The following is a 19,646-nucleotide window of genomic DNA, read 5'->3' as shown; positions in this document are numbered from 1 at the left end:
ACTTGGAGAGGGACCTTTCCAGGGAGAAGAGCTATGCTCTTCCTATGATGTAAAACTTTCATCTAGGCACTAAGGTATGGGGTCTGATGACAAAGCCCAGAGATCTTCCTTTATATAATAAACTTGACCTTACCAAGGGGAGGGTGTTTAGGCCTTATAGTCCTTTTTCCACTGTCGGCATATGATGACATCCCCCTTTATATTCTATGAAATTGTAATAATGCTTACTGTTTTAGGTTTATGCATTTCTCTGCTGGTAGTGGCTCATATACTGAATTATAGAGCACAATAGTTCAAATAAACATTTTGAACTATAACAGTGACTATGACAATTCTTATTGTGGACTATGAGTGAGTGAACGAAAGGGTGTGTCTTGCTACCGCGATTCCTGAGAGAGTCGGGATTTTGTGTTCTGGGTTGTCTAATCATTTGTAGCTTCATGATTATGTAGGAGAACAAATGATACACTATAGCTAGTCGGTTTTGGGATTTTGAGTACTCACCTGGTAGGAAGGTTCAGCCCCTATACACCGAGGTCCTGTTTTCCTGTGCATAGTTCTGTGTATGTGCACAATCCCCGCAACATAGCACCTGCAACGTTTGGTCTGGTACTTTTCTGTGAGACTCCTGAGTAGTGCTTGTGCTTGTCCACAAACCCCTCACTTCTGTTTCCGGAGACGGTTGTGACTGTGTAGCCTCCTAAATTGTAATATTTTATAGGTTTTTCAAACTTGAATTTTAAAAGGTCTTTCTCATTCTTTTTAACCCGTTATTGCACTGACACATATAGGTTGTTATTCTCTACTATTGATTATGGCGGTTGCCATACCACCTCCTAACCGCGCACCAGTGAAGGCTTATTTGACTCAATATGGAGTCCCTGCTGCTGGTGTTGCGCTTATTTTAGTTTTTGAAGCGGATGCAGCTCACCCCTTTGAGGTTTTTATTCTTGGGTCACCTTTCCGGCAGTCGGTGGGACAGATAATTTATTTCACGAATATACTGCCACTGCCCTTCCACAGGGGATACGTGTACATAGAGCTGTAATTCAGTCCATGTCACGCAACTTCCAGGTGGGACTACCTGGCCTTGCTGCGCAACCACCGAGACCTGGTGGTGTAATTATCAGCATATGGCCATGTCTGTACTGGGGTGGCAGAGTGGGCTAAAGAACGGTGATGGATCAAACCCAGATCTGTTGACTGGGTGTGAGTGTTCGATTGGTTCTGATGCTCCGTCCATCACCACCCCCTTTTGTACCGCTTTGTTCGCCATAGGTTGGGAGGGTATGCTCAGACGTTGAGTCCCTTGCTCACGTTGCCACTGGATTCAAGCAAGCCTGGCTGAAGACGGCTGAAATGCCAGAAACCGGTCCTAGGAAGCTTGCTTCCGGTCCAGGGAAGGCATGGCTTGGCAGTTCGGGCTGGACTGTTCCCATGAGGACAGGGTCAGACTGATTTGCATATGGCCATGTCTGAACTGGGGTGGCAGAGTGGGCTAAAGAACGGTGATGGATCAAACCCAGATCTGTTGACTGGGTGTGAGTGTTTGATTGGTTCTGATGCTCCGTCCATCACCACCCCCTTTTGTACCGCTTTGTTCGCCATAAGTTGGCAGGGTATGCTCAGACGTTGAGTCCCTTGCTCACTTTGCCACTGGATTCAAGCAAGCCTGGCTGAAGACGGCTGAAATGCCAGAAACCGGTCCTAGGAAGCTTGCTTCTGGTCCAGGGAAGGCATGGCTTGGCAGTTCGGGCTGGACTGTTCCCATGAGAAACAGGGTCAGACTGATTTGCATATGGCCATGTCTGAACTGGGGTGGCAGAGTGGGCTAAAGAACGGTGATGGATCAAACCCAGATCTGTTGACAGGGTGTGAGTGTTTGATTGGTTCTGATGCTCCGTCCATCACCACCCCCTTTTGTAATCATCAGTCCAGTCATGATTAATTCTGTGATGAGCAAGCTTCCGCAAAATAAGGACAAACTTCCTTATTGGCTTGCTGAAAAATGTGGGCAACTTGAAGCTGTTTTTCCAAACACGACACCTGTGGAGGAGCACAGGATTCTGACCATGACCTTACCTAAACGCCTTCTTACCTAATTGGCTGATTGTAACACTTGGGGTACAGTGTTTGCATCAGTATATTTAATGTGCTTTGGCACTCCCTCAATAACCGTTCTCCCTTCTGTGATAAAACGTGTTCAGGATGATCATGGGGTGAGGCGGCCCTGGAGTTGGGAATGAGAATGGTGGGAGTGTTCGGTATTGTTTGCAATATGATCCTTGTTAATGTTAAGGGTGCTGCAGTAAGCTTGCAAGTGGCGCAACGCTTGGAGTCTTTGGCAGACGTTGACAAACAGCGTGAATTGCCAAAGATTATTGGTAAAGCTTATAAAACCTTAGGGCGCAATAGTCTGGGAATTAAACCTTTTACTCAAACACAAATTCAAGCTCAAACTCAACAAAATGTTCAGACTGATAAGGATGGGTGCCCATTGTTTCCTAAAAAGAACTGGAGAAATAAAAAAAACAGGGGCAGCAACAACAGAAGCATCAAGGAGTGATTGAATCCTGTGTATCACCAATGAATAATCCTCTTTTTACAATATCAAAACCTGATACATATCGCATTTTATTAGATTATCGAAATTTGAATAGTCATTGTTGTTCATTTGCAGTACAGATCACACACAGCTGTGTGCTAGTGAACAGCCTTATTCGTAAAAAAAGCAAAACTAGTCTGGGTATATCCAATGGTTTCTAAAGTCATAACTTGGCTCCTGAGAGCCGTGACTTGACAGCATTTACCAGGGTCAGAAATCAGAAAAAATGTACGTGCTACCCTATGGGGTATAAGAACAGCCCCGGGGCTTTTGCTGCAAGTGTTGTGTCTTTATTGCCCAGCATTGATCCAGATGGGTTGTCGTACTTGGATGATATTTATCTGATGAACGATGAACTGATGCCGCATCTTGTCTGGGTCGACCAAATTATTCTGTTGTTTGCCGACTATGGATACAAATTCAATTGTGCAAAATCACACATCGCTTGTTTTGTTGTGCTCTGTTCAGGCTACAAGCTCAATAATGAAGGTAGGGGGTTAGCCCCCCACTTTCTGGAGAAGTGTGCACAGTTGCAACCTCCTCCTACACTGAAGAAACTTCATTCTTTGCTGGGATTTTTGAATTTCGGGAGGACTTACATCTCCAATTATGCCCAGCGTATCGAACCGCTCTATGCGTTGATATAACCAACAAATTCTTCTGGCAGCTGGCTTCCGAAACATACCACTATTCTGCAATCTTTGCAATCAGATCTGCTTGAGACTAACTACTTGTTGACGGGTAATAATACCACAATCCTGGTGATACGTATAGTACCGGGGACAGTGGATTTCACTTACTTGACGTTTAGTGAGGGAGACACAGTACCTATTGCAAACAAAATACATTTGTACACTGCGGCTGAAATGCGATTTTCAAATTTTGAAAAAATGTTGATGGCGGTCCAAATGGCGATTCTGAAAGAACGCTCGTTGGCGCAGGGAAAATGCATTCTTTTGGTCACGCCTCTCCCTGCTTTAGAAGCAGTGACTAAGGCAAGTGTACCCAACTCTAAGGCACTACATCCCCGTTGTATACAATGGGCAACTTCTTTGACATAGGCTGATGTCATGTTTATCTTTGATCCTGTTCTTCAGACACAGGAGTTTTTACAGTATGAACCTGTTCTTCCTCCTCCGTTGTCGTTGCTTCCTTTAGATGAGTACAAATGTATCATTTATACCGATGGCTCGGCTCAACCGGCCATTGGTTCCAAACATGCTTATTCAGCGGCTTGCGCTATTGTAGCTAGTTCAATTGTAAATGGAGAATTTAAGTCTTCCATAGTGCATTCACAGGCACCTGGAGACTGCATAGCGCAATTGGAAGAGCTGTGTGCTCTTGTTCTAGCCCTCGAGTTTGCTGATCCTAACGTGAATACTCTTATTGTATGCGATTCTTACTACTGTGTTCAGTCTTTTAAAGATAACTTATTCTTTTGATCTCAAACTGACTATTGAGACTCTAAAGGCAGTGCAATAAAGCATATAACGCTTTGGGTTTGAGTGGCAGAACTTAAAAACGTCTGCTACTCACACAAGTTATCCATACTCTTGGCCATCAGCGTGTGGGAGCACATGCTGTTGGTAATTCTTTGGCTGATGAGGCGGCCAAATCTGCAGTAGCCACATATTCCGTTGCAGCAGTTACAAGGTCCACGACTAAGATAGATAATGACATTTTGGATGGAACTGCTTATCTGCAGGGCTTCCAATCAAAGTATTCTTATCATTTATCGCCCAAACAAGTTCCTTATGCTAAAATTCCATCAGTTCAGGATCGGCTGATTCCCAACATGGACCGCAGACTTCCTTTGTTCATTGCCACACATGAAGGCATGGCTTCTGCAAATGCCGGGGTGTCTGCGACTGTCTCTGTTTTACAGCAACGTTATTGGTGGCATGGATTATATAAACAAGGAGCCCTTCATTGCTACACCGCTTTTGCCCTACCCGTCCGTCACGGGGACTCCCACCCCCAGCTGTCTTCGCGGCAGGAGCCGCAAGAGACCATCAATGCGCCAGGAGGCGCTATAAATCCTGCTCAGGACTCCCGCTGCGCCCCACTGATTTATCATTTTTGTAAATTACTCATTGCTAAAGGTGTTTTATCATTTTCCCTTTTTATTAATGGCCTAATAGAGTCCTTGCTGGCTGAAAAGGTATTGATGCACCTAGGCTAGCGAACCGTAAAATACCTGCCCTAATGTTCGCAGCTGATACCCTTTTGCTTTCGAAATCCCCCATGGGCATGCAAAGGGTTCTCGATGCATTCAGTGTCTTTTGGCCCTTGAGAGGGTGTCTATCTTCGAGTACTTGGGGATCACATTAACTGAAAAAAAGGAATGGGGGCACAAATAAAGAAAGCTAGCCTAAAGTTGGCCCAGTCCACCAGGGGCATTGCAAAGGTATATCAGAGTTGTACTCATAAAGTGATAGATCCTGTGAACATCAAATATTGTGAGGCAGGAACACCATAAAAAAGTCCATGAACTCTAATCTTCTGTCTTCTAAATTTCTTTATTTATCACAAACGTGGTATCTTCAATTGATGATGATTCAATAATTCACAAAATATTGGTCTTCCAAATACATTTCACAAAGCTTTATCAACCTCTTAGCCCTTGTTAAGCCAACGTGTTTCGTCCTACCCTTAGGACTTCCTCAGGGCTATAAAGAGTACAAAAGAAACAGAAAAACAAGTTTTTACAAAATAATATGAACAATACAAAAAACAATTTTTCTTTTTCAAATACATGAATTCACTCTATTCTCACTTGATTTTACTATATCACAACAACGTTTGTTGAACCCAAAATTTATATTACACTAGGCAACACCTATCGACTATACATCTTCTACTTCCTAATTCACTTGAAGCTGTTCAACCTCCAACAACTTTTAATATCAAACCTCAGATTTACTGATTCAGAGTTCAAGAGGATGCACATATGCCAATTTTACAGACAATTCTTGGACCATATGAGTCCTGAAATTATAACCCCCAGCTTTTTCTTGTTGCATCCACGTTTCTTCAACTATTGGATCCATCTTCCCACCAGTGTTATCAAAATGTGTATTTTGAACTTCTCTCTCTCCATGACTTCCCCATGCAACCACAGCCCTAGGTGATCTATACCCACCAAAAGCGATCATGGATATCGATACGATATGTGAAAAACAGTCCTTGTCTCAGAAATTATAACCAATCTTATTTTTTTTTTAAAACACAAGACAGTCATCATGAAATAAGAACAACGTACCTTTCTCAACGTAAGTTAAATGCCTCTAATAAAAGGCAAAATACATCCAAATTGCCAACAACTTCCGAATATAATCGTAGCTAAAATAATAAAAAAACGCCACATATTAGGCTTTCATATAATGCCATATAATATCCTCTAACGTCTGCTCAATATCCCTTATGACAACAATAACGTCCTTTCACGCAACTCACCAAGAGCGTTATATCTCAAAGACCTTCTCTTCTGCCCGGGGCTCAATAAATCCCGTCGGTGCAGTTCATGCCCGAAGTACTGTCTTAAAAAGCCTCCATTAACCAATCAACGCTGGTGTTGGAAAATGATTTTTAACCAATGCAATTACTCCATTCTAAACCCTGGTTATCATAAATCAGTTCCCTCTCTGGTCCATTCACCACCATTATCCAAACAACGCTAGTGTTGAAAAGCGATTTTTAACCAATGGAATCACTCCATTCTAACCCCTAATTAGCATAAATCAGTTCCCTCTCTGGTACGTCAACCGAATACTGCATAACATTGCATATCCCTGAATGAAAAGCTCCAATCCAATTCGAAAAATTCTAACTCTAATGTTTATTCTTTGCTGATTGTTCTAATCAGAACTATTACCCTTTTTCCAATCCAGTTCGGTTTAGCCCTCCTCAAGGATCAAACTCATCACCCTGCCAATTCATTATGTCATCATCCTTTCTATTACGCTATAAACGATCCTCTCTTAAAACCCAAGCAAACGTGTCAAAGAATCCTCAACAAAAATCCTTGCCTATACAAAAAACAATTCTACAACTTTTCGAAAAATATTATTTTATCTCCGAAAAATTCTCTGAAAAAAGGAGGGGTTTTTGTGGTTCTTAATTATTAAACCAGTTTTCCTGGATAATTCCAGATTAAAAATTCTATTCGGCGTCCTCAAGACTCAAACTCACTACCTTCACCCTTGATCTTGATTCTATTCTCACTGTTCCTATTGAGCTATCAACTTTCCTAGATCAATCTACTAATATAAGCATCTCATGTATTATCCTATGCGCAATTCAACCATGCCACCTTCTTCCAACCAAAATTCCAGCAGTTCAACTTTTACTCATAAAAACGGGTTTTTACTCCCTCAAATTAAAAAAGAATGTAGCTCATGATCACTATTCAAACCCGAGCTTACTGCTCTGCACCGGCTCATCCATCTCGCCTCCTGCTGTCTTAAATATAGCTCTATGTCTTAACTTCTGAGATCAGACGAGATCAGGTGCTTTCAGGCTGGTATGGCCATAGGGAAATTCACGACTTAGTGCGCACTACAGAAACCCTTCACTGTCATTGGTTATAGATTGATAGATCCTGCGGTTGAACTCTACAAGGTACAGGCAAGGGACGCTGCCCTGTATGGAGCAGAACTATGGGGTCATTGTCCAAATACTCCTCTATCACTTATAGAGAACTTTTTTGCAAGGCAACTCTTGGGTCTCCCCTCTAGTTCTCCCCTAATACCCCTAAGAATGGACCTCGGGAGGAGTTTTATTGCAGACGTAGTCTCCTCTGGACCCCTCCTATATTGGTGATGCCTCTGGATTAGACCCGAACTAGCCTCATACAGAGACGAGTTAAGATATGTTATAAGCCCACAAGGTACAGGGAAACTACCTTGGCTGGCTTATATTAGGAACGCCTGCCAGGTCCTGGGGAGGGCAAACTTGTGGACCTCTGCTGAAGAAACCTGTCCCATGACCCCCAGACAGGCCCTCCTTGAGACATATAGAGAACATAAACTGGCCCGGCTATGGAGGGGGACCAATCCTGGGTGCCTAACTCTTAGATTAATGGAAGTAAAACTGCAATACAGGCAAGAACCGGCACTAGATTGCATTCAGCTGATTCTAGCGAAGAAGCTCTTCCTCCAAATCAGACATGGGGTGCTCCCGCTCCGATCTTTTACCAACAAGTGGTCGGGCACCCGCCACCTGGATTGTCCAGCATGTGAGGACGTAGAGGAAACTGAAATGCGCGTACTTTTCTTCTGCCCTGCTAACAGGAGGTCATGGTCTCGCTGGTTGTTACAGTTGCGTAGGAACCTGGGGTCTAGACACTGCTCTGAGGTCCTTAGGCTTTTTAAGTACGACACCGACGCACCTTTTGTGTTCTCCATCTCGCGTTACTTGTACTCTATATGGTGTACCCGTAGAGCCATTTTAATGAAGACCCCATAGGCCAACCACAGTCTAATTCTATCTATTAGGGACTCTGGGACAGGTACCCTCTCTCCTAAATTGATTGAATGTAACCATTGCCCCGCTGATTCATCATTTTTCTAAATTACTCAATGCTAAAGGTGTTTTATAATTTTTAGAATTTTATTCCATCATTTTTACCTTGGTATAGATATTGCTTGTTAAAAGAAATAGCTACGTCTTTCTTACATTTGGACAGCTTCTTATATAACATATCATTTATGAGCTCCCTTAAATACTTGAATGAAACTGTCCTTTGTCCATATGCACTTTATTATTCTCCACCGCACAGCTAATGTAGAGGACATGCATTGTGTGTAGATTGCACAACCCTCTGTCTGAGGGCGTTTAGAAGAGTTGGCTTTGTTAATTTAAGATCTCAGGCATGAATGTTCACATACAGTGCTATTCAAAAATAGATATCTCATACGATGCTGCTATATTTTGTATATAATGTACTGTTTTTACTCTATGTGCTTTTATGGCCCTAGTGGCTGAAATAAAGATTTTTGACTGACTGACTGATAAACAGACCCGTAATTATGTACTTTCGTGTGACATTTGTCAGCACATCAATCCGTCTACGGTCTCACGCCTAACACACACAGCTATGTATTTCCAATCAGCCATTTGGCTGTGTATATCTTGATCATTGCGGTCCATTGTCTTATGATACTGCATATAAATAAATGTATGTTGCTGTTGATTCTTGCACTAGATTCCTATGGGTTTGGCCACAACGCAGTGCTGACGCTTAAAATGTCATTAGAGATTTGCGTGTCTTTGTCGGGATGTTTGCCTGTGGCAGCTTCCATTCTGACCAAGGTCCAGTGTTCACCTCTAAGGCATACAAGGACGCGATGAGGTCAATGGGGGTGCTGGTGCAGTTTTCATCTCCATACAGGCCTGAGGGTAATTCTATAGTGGAGGGAATGAACCGTGACTTAAAGCAATCTTTGACAGCTAGGGTTTTAGGTACTGGCAGGAACTGGCTGGACCATTTGTATGGAGTTCAACATGCACTCAATAATCTCCCTAGAAGATCCCTGGGTGGGCAGACCCTATACGAAATGCTCCTTGGCATTAAAATGTTTGGGCCAGACGTTGATGGTCTAGATGTTGTGGCGGCTTGCGCAACATTTGACGTAGATAAACATTCTACTATGTTACAGGGCCTACAAAAGACCTGTGACAGCTACACAACTGAACATTTGCCCTCTTCCTATGACACGGCTCTGCTGATTCCGGTTGCCAGTTGGCTCCCTAAGATTGGAGATCAGGTACGAGAAAAGCTGGAGAGCAAAAATGAATTTCGTCCCTCTTATCATGCACCGGTTCCATATGCTTGGATTAAAGGGTACTCGTACAGTAATTCTACCACATTTGCCTGGTCACAAAGAAAACAGATGCATTTCAGTGGATAATGTCAAACTACACTGGCCGATTCGAAATAGTGTAACTCCTGCAGTTTCATGCAATGCTATCTCTGTGAATCCGGTGCATTCAACCTCTTTGACTAATCTCCGTATCGCTGAGGGTGAGATGGAAACCACTATTGACATTTTTGCCATTTCTACCTCCATCCTCTTCCAACGCAGAAGTTGAATATACTTACCCTACGAATGAGTCCCACAGTGGAGTGCCTAACAGTGCTCTACAAGACCTAACTGATGCTGCCCTACCACCTTTAATGAACATGGGTGCAAGCGGTTATTTTGGGGACCGTACAAGCTTCTCTTATGACTCTTCCTCCTCGCCTTCCGTGTTGGCACTTCCACCAACAAAGACAAGTATTTTTCATCTCTTGGTTCAAAAAGACTTACCTGGTCCTACCCTGGACCTACATCTGGTTGGTACTTATCCTGATTTTACTCTTCATGTCAATTGGATTTGTGACAGTATTTTTCTTGCTCATCAATGGTATTTATTTGCCAGAGCGCTCTCCTGTGAAGTTGGTCGATGGAATTCTCGCCCCTCATACATCATCTCATATCATAGCGTGTTGAAACTCTTCTGAACATTTCAGCTTTCCCAGATGCAGATAGCATCATTTGGCATAAAGTAGCAATCGAAATTCATGGCCCGACGGAAGTCCTTAGGATTCCGTACGTGTTTTTTGTTTCTTTAGGAGATGTGGTAACACCTGACATACATTTTGATGATTGGGATGTACAAGCAGTACATTCATTGTTTCCTGATTTAAAGTATTATGCAGCTTTTGATGCTGAAGATGTATATTACAATTCTACAAATTATGCTGATTTATTCTGTTATCAACACTATGGCATCATTTCTTACAGAAAACAAACATGTTAAGACCAGTTTTTAATTACACACAATATCAACATTCTCCAACTCCCTTCCGGGGGAGTTCTAAAACCCTCAGGGATAAGTTCACTTATTTCACAGATTATAACACGTCCAATCCAGAATCCTATTTCTTTAAATTGCAATTGTCATTTCAATCCAAATTTATTCAAACCCATACTAAATTAATCTATTCCAATTCCTTTAGAACTGAATTGGCCACACAGGGTTATCATCACTGGAGAGATACGGCTGATTTGAAATCAATTTGGGGCACTAAGGCTTGGTAAGTTCAGGGAACTGAAGCTTTGCATCTTGCCTGCCTAATCCCAACTCAAATATTATTTTTAAATGATACAGTGCACCAAACTACTTGCTTAGGCCCTGCAACTGCCAAAAATGTTAATATTCCATCCATTCTGTCTTTAGAAGAATATGGCAATTAGCGTACACAAACTAATTATACGATTGATGTATTACAAGCTTTGTTGCGAAATGATACTTTCAATGTCTTTGATGTTGACCTGTCCGGATGGTTGGTGAGGCAAACCAATTCAAATGCATGCCAACTGCGTTTTTATAATGCAACGCCTGGTTTCATACGGACTAGACCAGATCCTCGTTTTCCACATTTACATTCGGTCACCACATATTCGGTGGGTAAATTGTGCCAACAATGGTTGAAACACTCAACTTTGTCGTCAGTAAAACAACACCTGTCACTCTTGTCGAGCGACATCAATTTGGCTGATTTTATCTTAGGTCCTCGGATTCCTAGAATAAAGAGGTTTATATATGCAGCTTACAATGAAGTATGGAAACTTTTGCAGATTGAGGCAGTGCCTCGTCTGCGCCAAATTGACAAAGCAAAGTTAGAAAAAGTCCTTGCAGTGGTCGACAATAGTATTAATACACTGTCTTCATGCATTTATACCTTGGATACTATTGTTTCATTTGTTATTGATATTGTCCAAAGTGATGTATCTGTGTTATATCATGGTCAAAAACAATTACGGTCTGTGAGGCAGTTTGCATGGACGTTGCAGACTCTGAAAATGGGAAAAGTACCTTGGGATTATTTTAATGCTTCTGCTTTGTTTTTACCATTCAATCTAATTGATAAACAGAGATTTATGTCCATTAAAGACGCTACTTATATACTATTAAACATTGAATACTTAGAGCACTTGCCATTTTCTGTAGCGGAGATGTATTCAGCTGTATGGTTAATTCCCTTTTTCGCTGTTTCAGTTTAAATCTTGCATGAAACATTTCCCAATTGGCCGCTTTGAACTCTTGGGTAGTACGTTTCTCCATGAATTATGGTCCCTACCTTTCACCTACAGATGTCAACGGGAGGATAAGGAAGTTTTCCTAACAGGGGAGGACTGCAATTCCACAGTGGGACATTCCCTAGTTTGTAAACACGTTAAGTTACACAGCACTTGTAATGTGCCGCACCTAATCTTGCTTGTTTTTTTAAAGGAACTCCCATCCCAGCAATAATTCCCGCTTTAACATTTCTTTCTAACAGCAGTTATGTTATTTTGAATAACCACGACTGCTGTGGTTTACGGGCAGGAATCCTGTATATAGTAACAGTTTCACAACGTGTTACTTGTTGTAGCAATGTGCTTTTTCTGCCCCCGCATGGCAAAGTAGATAGTTCCCTTTAGCCTTCCATTCCAACTTTGTATACAGATTTCAACAAATTAAGCAGACTCATAGCACTATTGTTTCAACAAGAATTGCCTCTCACTTCGGCCCGAGAGACCTTCGAATTGCAGGTGGCTAGAACATCTAGCGAGATTCAGCCACTTCTGAATACGAACCTCCCACTTCACTTTGGGGAGCTTACACATCAAATATTTAATGCGTCTGATACCAAATGCCTTGCTCATTTTTTTAAGCCTGTGGAATCTGGCCTTGTGACTTCTTTTCAGACAATATTTGGAGTAATACCGGCTTTAATTCATTCTATTTCTTCTAGCGTCTTGGAGGGTTCGCATTATTACTGGCACTAGCTGGTGGCAGCCTGAATCTTCTGCTCCTGCTACACAATGGCTGCTCATCTTGTGGTAATGCATAGACCAGGCCAATAGCAACTGTACTGTGACCAAATGCACCAACTTTCTGGATGCTTGCCATTAGCAACGCTCAGCGTGAGTTATGGACTTACTTTTCGCTTTGTCTACTTTACTTACGTGCAACCAGTGTTCTACTGTCAGCGGTGCCCTTTCTATTGGGCTTTGGATTTATGCCTCTCCAATACGTCATGTTCACCCAGATTATGACCAGTTAATGGGTTCCTTAGTGGCCCATGAACAGGTCTGTTCTGGGTATGGCCGTATGGTGCGTGTGGCTGCACTTGGAGTCTTGGCTGAATGGAATATCTGTGCAGCTGCGCAGAACCTCTTGTGACAGAGTTTCATCGAATATCACGCATGTTGCCCGGGTATGCTCTTGTAAGCATCGGATTACGAGGACACACGTCTGTTCCTTCGGCCTACTTGACTGGATGGCATCCCTTTTTTCTACTAACAATAGGGATAGCCTTTTGGAACGAATTGCATTTTTAAGTTCACGTACTTGGTGGGATTTGCCACCTCCTTCTTAATCATGTTTTCCGTGAAAAAACTAAATTTTAAACGACATACTAAAACTTTTTTTTTCTGTATTTTTCCAATTTGTTTTTTTTAAGCGTTCCTGAGTTCTGCTTACCTTTGAACTCTGTTTTGGTCTTTTGTCTACATGCTATGACCTTATCAAGGGGAGGGTGTTATATGGCCATTAGGGTCATTGTCGACATTGCTAAGTTAGCATGAGCACTGCTGCCATGATGCTGCTTTTGCGCACATTACTACATGACTTTATTTTGCAAGACTCTGTGCCTTTCACATGAGCACTGTCTGCTTTCCGCGTTCTCTGCCTGTTCCTGGAGTTTAGTCTGAACACGATGTGCAGGTGGATAAACAATGCCCCTTGTTATTCTGTTCTGGTCAGTCCCTAGCACCTAGACATAACATGGTAACACAGCTGCGCTGTTGGAAACTCGTGCTTTGATATTACGGGGATGCATGTTGTTCAATACATACTTGGAGAGGGACCTTTCCAGAGAGAAGAGCCATGCTGTTCCTATGATGTAAAACTTCCATCTAGGCACGAAGGTATGAGGTCTGCTGACAAATCCCAGAGATCTTCCGTTATATAATAAACTTCACCTTACCAAGGGGAGGGTGGTTAGGCCTTATAGTCCTTTTTCCACTGTTGGTATATGATGACATCCCCCTTTATATTCTATGGAACTGTAAAAGTGCTAACTGTTTTTGGTTTATGCATTTCGCTGCTGGTAGTGGCTCGTATACTGCATTATAGAGCACGGTAGCTAAAATAAACATTTTGAACTATAACAGTGACTCTGACAATTCTTAGTGTGGACAAGTACGAGTGAGTGAGCAAAAGGGTATTTTCTGCTACTGCGATTCCTGAGAGAGTTGGGAGTGTTGTGTTCTGAGTTGTCTAATCATTCGTAGTTTCATGATTATGTAGGAGAACAAATGAGACACTTTAGCTAGTCGGTTTTGGGATTCTGGGTACTAAGGTGGTAGGAAGGTTCAGCCCCTATACACTGAGGTCCTGTTTTCCTGCGCAAAGTTCTGTGTATGTGCAGAATCCCCGCAACAACAGCGGTCATGGCTATGGAATACAGCTATGCTTTCTCCCACAATTCCAAATTGATGACCTGGTGAAGCTCACAATAGTGCTGCAACATCATCCAAGAAAGTAATTTACAGGTTCCAGTGTTACAAAACCAGACAGCCAAAATGTGCAGGAAACTTCACATGTTGGCCCAGATCAGAACAGCTCTAAAGCACTCCTAGTGAACACAGAATTCAATTTAAAAGTCCTGTGTACTATTTGCAAAGCATAGTCTGCAAAGTCAGAAAATATTTGCCAGAAATTAGTTCCCCATTATAAGCTAGCCAGAAATCTAAAGAGGAATGCAGACTGGAAAATTTTGAAAAAAGTGGGGAAATGTAAATACTTGCCTCTATTTGGATTGAGCGAATCCTACATCCTTACTGCTGGTAGAAGGACAAAGAGCGTTATTACACAAGAAATGTTTGAAAAAAAGTATTTTACAGATCAGTTCTCATATAACTGTCTGCAAATACAAAGGTTCTGAAGGAGCACTATGAACATATGCAAATTCTGTCGAGGTGTGCAAGGCGAGCATTACCTTACCCAGAGTTGTTCCAGCTCTTTGCTTCTAAAAAGCCTAAAAAAGAAGCCTTCAAACAGTGGATTTCCAGCACAATTTCCCTAAAAATTGGTTAAGGGTGTAGATGAAGTACAGGCCATAAAGCAAATCTGCCTCTCAAATGTCAACTTCATTTTTCCGTCCTAATTCTTTAAAGTAGCCTCTTAGCATTGTGTTATGATTTTAAGTCTATTTGGAAGAGTTACAGTGAAGAATTCATAAGTTATGCAACTCTCACACCACAACCACAGACCATAGGCAGTAGAGTTAGATGTCCTACAAGCTCATACACCTGTCTTTGATGCATAGGTCCCAGACAGCAGTAGCAATATCATTTAAAGCTTTATAAATATAAATGATATAATGTGTCCTCAGAAATCATAAAATTGCCATAGCACTACAAAAAAAAGAAAACCAGAAATGTTTCATGAACTCAGCATGAAGTATGCTTCAGATATCATGCTTAAATATTTTTCAGAGATGCAATTATTTTGGCCCAAACATCAGCTCGAGGATTTCTGAAAACACACATATTTATTTTCACCCTGAAATATCTAATTTTGGATAAATAGTATGAATACCCCCAAACAAATGTACATTTTTAGGGAAAAAATGTATGTTTTTGTCCCGATATATCAGATTTAAATTTGTCTTAAATATATGATTCTCTAAAATGTACCTTCTCATTTTCACCAAGCACGCACATGTACCAATGTCACACAAGGACAAAGTCCACCTTTCATGCTCATTTATGATCCTTTTTATCATCATCATCATCATCATCGAATACCAAAGATGTATATCAAATGCCATGGATTTTCACCAACATGCTGCTAGGAATAACTAAAATTATGTGTAAACATGGGAGAGAAATTAAGACAAGGATAGCGAGATAACTCTCAAGAATTGCCACAATACGTTAAGAATGTGTCACTGGTATGCCAGGGATAGCGAGAGGGATCTCAGGAATGCCCAAGGTTAGCCACTGTTATTCCAGATATCTCCAAAGTGCTCTAAAAAGGTCATAATAGGTCAAAGACAGGCATTATGCATGTCAAGAATGGCCAGAAAGGTATCATGAATGTTGAAATTATGTTATGAAGGAGTCAATATTAAACCAGGTAGCTCCAAAATATTGGCAAGATTGTCCACAATAAGTCAAAAATCTGTGGCTATTGTTATATTATGATTGGCATAGCTAGAATGTGACAATGCCCAGAATATGGGTATGGGCTACCTTTTTGCCAGCTAAGGAATAGCCAAGGGTACATAAGAGTGCAGACAAAATTAACAAGGACGGATTCCGTTAAGTCAGAGATATACAGAAGGTTAACAAGAATTTCCACAATATATCAAGGGAGAGTTGCTATTATATCAGAGAAAGCCAGATTTTGCAAAATCACCCACCCCACAAACACACAAAGGCATAAAAGACATACACTCACATCCATCAGTCGCTTATGCACACACACAAAAACACACAAGCTCTTCTTCATTCACTTCACCCTCCAACTTAAGCTCTGAAGGCCGCCGGCTCACCAAGCAGTTCTCCTCTACTGCAGCTAAGGAGCTGGAGGCATGGTAACAGCACTTGATCCCGAGCTGGTGGAAGGTGTGATGAGGGACATCTTCTACAGCCTGGACCCAGAATCCTCGGCCAACCTACAGAGGAGGGAGAGAAAGAAGGAAGTCTTTGCTTGAGGGAGGGCTAGTGCAAGTACCGTCCTCCAGTCAGGCAAGAATTTGGGATTTATTTTTAATATTTGCTGTGACACAGTACATGGAAGTAGGACTAATGTGCATGGGCAAAGCAACCAGCTAAGATGGCGGCTTGGATTCAGACCCGTAGCTTGGCTAATTACGCCCTTCAGTGGAAGGTAGAAAGTGTCAGAGCTCCACCCATCAGGCCCTAATGGACCAGTCGTCACTGTTAGCAACTAAACCTGTTCTCAACCAATACACCTTTGAGTGTCTATAATATGTAGGCAGATCCGTGTGTATCCACCACACCATAGCATGGAGTACATTGACCTTATACCTGCCAGATAATGCAAGCAGTTAACAAGATGCCTTGAAACATGGAGGGGGAAATTTACTAAGATTTTGCGCTGTGTTTGCATCACAAAAGTAACGCAAAACGGTGCAAATTTTTTTTTTCCTAATTTACTTTCTAGCGCTAAACTTGTTTAGCGCTGGAAATAAGTTAAAAGTAATGCAAAGCAGCGCATAGCGCTGCTTTGCATTACTTTGCGCCATGGGGGCGTACCAAGGATGGTGCATGGGCGTTTCCATGCAACCACCCAAGGTTTCTCACGCTAAACTCAATTTACTAAATACAGTAGATTGGATTTAGCATGAGAAAACTGCGCCCTTTTCAACTAGGCGCAAAGAAGGAGAAATGCTTTCATTTCTCCTTCGTTTTCGGACTTTGCACGCGTGCTGCAGTGTGCAGAATGCATACAAAGTTGGAGGAGCTTTCCCTCGTGTCTGTCTAGGCATAGTATTTTGTACAGGAAGAGTACCCTTCCTGTACAAAACCTATGCTAGACTCATACACACACCTTTGCGCTATGGCGCTAAGCTGATGTGCGGCGCACGGCAGCTGTAATCAGCGCCGGCGCAAGGGAAAGGGGAGAAGAGAGTCATATCTTTGAAGATATGGTGCTCTCCTGCTCCTTCCCTGTTGCGGGAGGCTGCGCTGCGCTGCGTTGCATGGAAATTTGGTAAATCTTCCCCCTACTGTTCTAATTTGCTTTCAACTGAACATCTTGCTGTTATAAGGTTGCGACTGAAGAGTGTTGGATAAGATTCCAGTCTTGCATAAACAAACTTTAACTTCTCTATTCATGACTGAATCAGACTTTCTGCAGAAACATTCAGCTCGCTGAAGAAGCAAAAAACGACACAGAGGGGCAGATTTACAAGTTCTGGCGCATCTCTGCAAATCAGCAGGGATGCGCCAGAAAAGATGCGACACGCAATTATCTCCTTGCGCCACCAGGAATGCGTGGCATTTACAATGCGGCGCACCATGGCAGAAGGATAGGGCGATGCGTGTCGCATCCTGTGGCATAAGGGTGGCACATTGCTGGAGTCGTGTCGCAAGCGTGACACGGCTCCAGCAATGCACAAGGGCCGCCCATACCTAACGTGGTGCGCCCCTCCTTATGCCTGCCTCAAGCAGGCGTAAGGATTTGTCGCAGCGGCCTTGGGAAAGTGACTCTGTGAAATCTTGCAGATTTCACTGCGTCATTTTTACGAGGCGTTCCTGCGACGGAACGCCTACCCTGCGCATGAACGCCCACATGAAACCTGACACAGGTTTCATGTGGCGCATCTCCCTTGATGCGTCCCGTTGTAAATAAGGACCAACGTGGCGCATGGTTTACACCGCCGCTGCGTCACAGAAGTGACGCAACGGCGACGTAAATGTGGCACATGGGGCTTATAAATCTGACCCACAGTTCTATTAAAATAGCAGTAAATAGTACATAAAACTGAATATATGGCCTAAAGATTTGCTCTATATATTTACATTTCGCTCTTGGAATTTTCGCTCTACTGAACTGTTTTTACTTCAGATTTTTCTTATAGTGGTTTGTCTTTATATACAGTGCAATTTACATACTCATTCCGGTTTTGTTGCTCAGCATTTTCGGCACTTATTTTAGGATCCTGTCTACGGCTTTATCTCCGCTCAGAGGAGTATACCCCTCTCACCTCATGATATTGACTACATGATGTATCATTCCACCTCCTACAGAGGGTTTAATTTGAAATGTAGGACGGACCGTTTTGTATCACAAAAGTACATAGAACAATCATACATTCTTTTTTTAGCTTGCAGGTGCATTTTATATAGAAAGCATTTTTTTCGGTGCAGCACAACTAAAAATTTAGCTAGACACACTGAATATGCCAATGCTTAATATCGCAGTTAATCTTGAGTAAATAATCTTCTAAAAATGCGTAGAAGCATTGACTTTTAGGCAAGAGTCCATTGTTACCACTAATACTGATTGAGATACATATATATATATATGTATATATTTTTTTGTTTTGTTTGCATTATACTGGTTCACATTTAGGTCCAGTGCAATTTATCTGCCGCTACAATCTTTCTTGTACAATGTTCTCAGTTCATCATTTAAGGACAAGTTGCTTACTACTAAAGCGGTGGCTTCTTAAACCACATTTGGAAAAGAGAAAACACTGTGGGGCATATCAACAAGGGCTGGCGATAATATTATCGCCGCTTTAGAGCCTGTTTTCGGGTGAAAAGCGGCGATAATATTATCGCATTATCAACAAGGACACGCTAGCGCGTGTTTCCTTGCAATAGCGCCCCTTGTCAGCACACCTCCCATCGCATCGCTTATGAGATGCAAAGGAGGCGTGCCTGACAAGACTTCCTTGGGAAAATATCGCTAACTCAGCTTCGTCATATTGACAACGAGGGTTAGCGATATTTAAAATCACGTTAAGTATGCCTTAACGCAGGAATTTAACGTCTGTTAAATTTCTGACTAAGGCATACCTAACATGGGGGGTGGATTGTGTGGCTAAGACCACAGGCCCTATCATCTAGGATATTATGCCGTTTTCCACCATGGAAAACGGCGATACCCACACTATCTCTGGAATTTTTATCGCCTCGGCGATGCGCGTTGTTGATAACACGCTAACCGGGCGATAATTTCCAGAGATAGCCGGTGATAAATATGCAAGCGCTAAGCGCGCTTTACGATATTTATCGTCGGCACTTGATAATATGCCCCCAAGAGATATAAAGTGCCCTCTGTGTAGCTTCTCTTGAAGAGAAATGACAGTGAGTGGGTCAGAGGTGGTTTGAATAAATCTAAGCCCATACCGCATGCTGTATTTTGCGTTTATTTTATTTGTAACATGCAACCAATGCCAGGACAGGTCATGCTTCAAGGCGCATCAGCTTTCATTGTTACATAGAAGTGTTACCAAGAATTGAAA

The 19,646-nt window shown here is 42.2% G+C and overlaps 1 long non-coding RNA gene across 1 annotated transcript in view; it reads right to left on the bottom strand.

The window, feature by feature from the left end:
- Positions 1-19,646, bottom strand: part of LOC146798592 (uncharacterized) — a 151,475-nt gene that overhangs the window by 75,196 nt on the left and 56,633 nt on the right. The window contains exon 3 of the long non-coding RNA XR_014968728.1: positions 16,200-16,322. This is a non-coding gene — a long non-coding RNA (uncharacterized LOC146798592). The remainder of the gene's footprint in view (positions 1-16,199; positions 16,323-19,646) is intronic.

The sequence above is a fragment of the Triturus cristatus genome, chromosome 9 (assembly GCF_964204655.1).
Source record: "Triturus cristatus chromosome 9, aTriCri1.1, whole genome shotgun sequence".
Lineage (NCBI taxonomy): Eukaryota > Metazoa > Chordata > Amphibia > Caudata > Salamandridae > Triturus > Triturus cristatus.
Note: the sequence above shows the minus strand (reverse complement) of the source record. Positions and strands in the feature narration are given on the sequence as shown.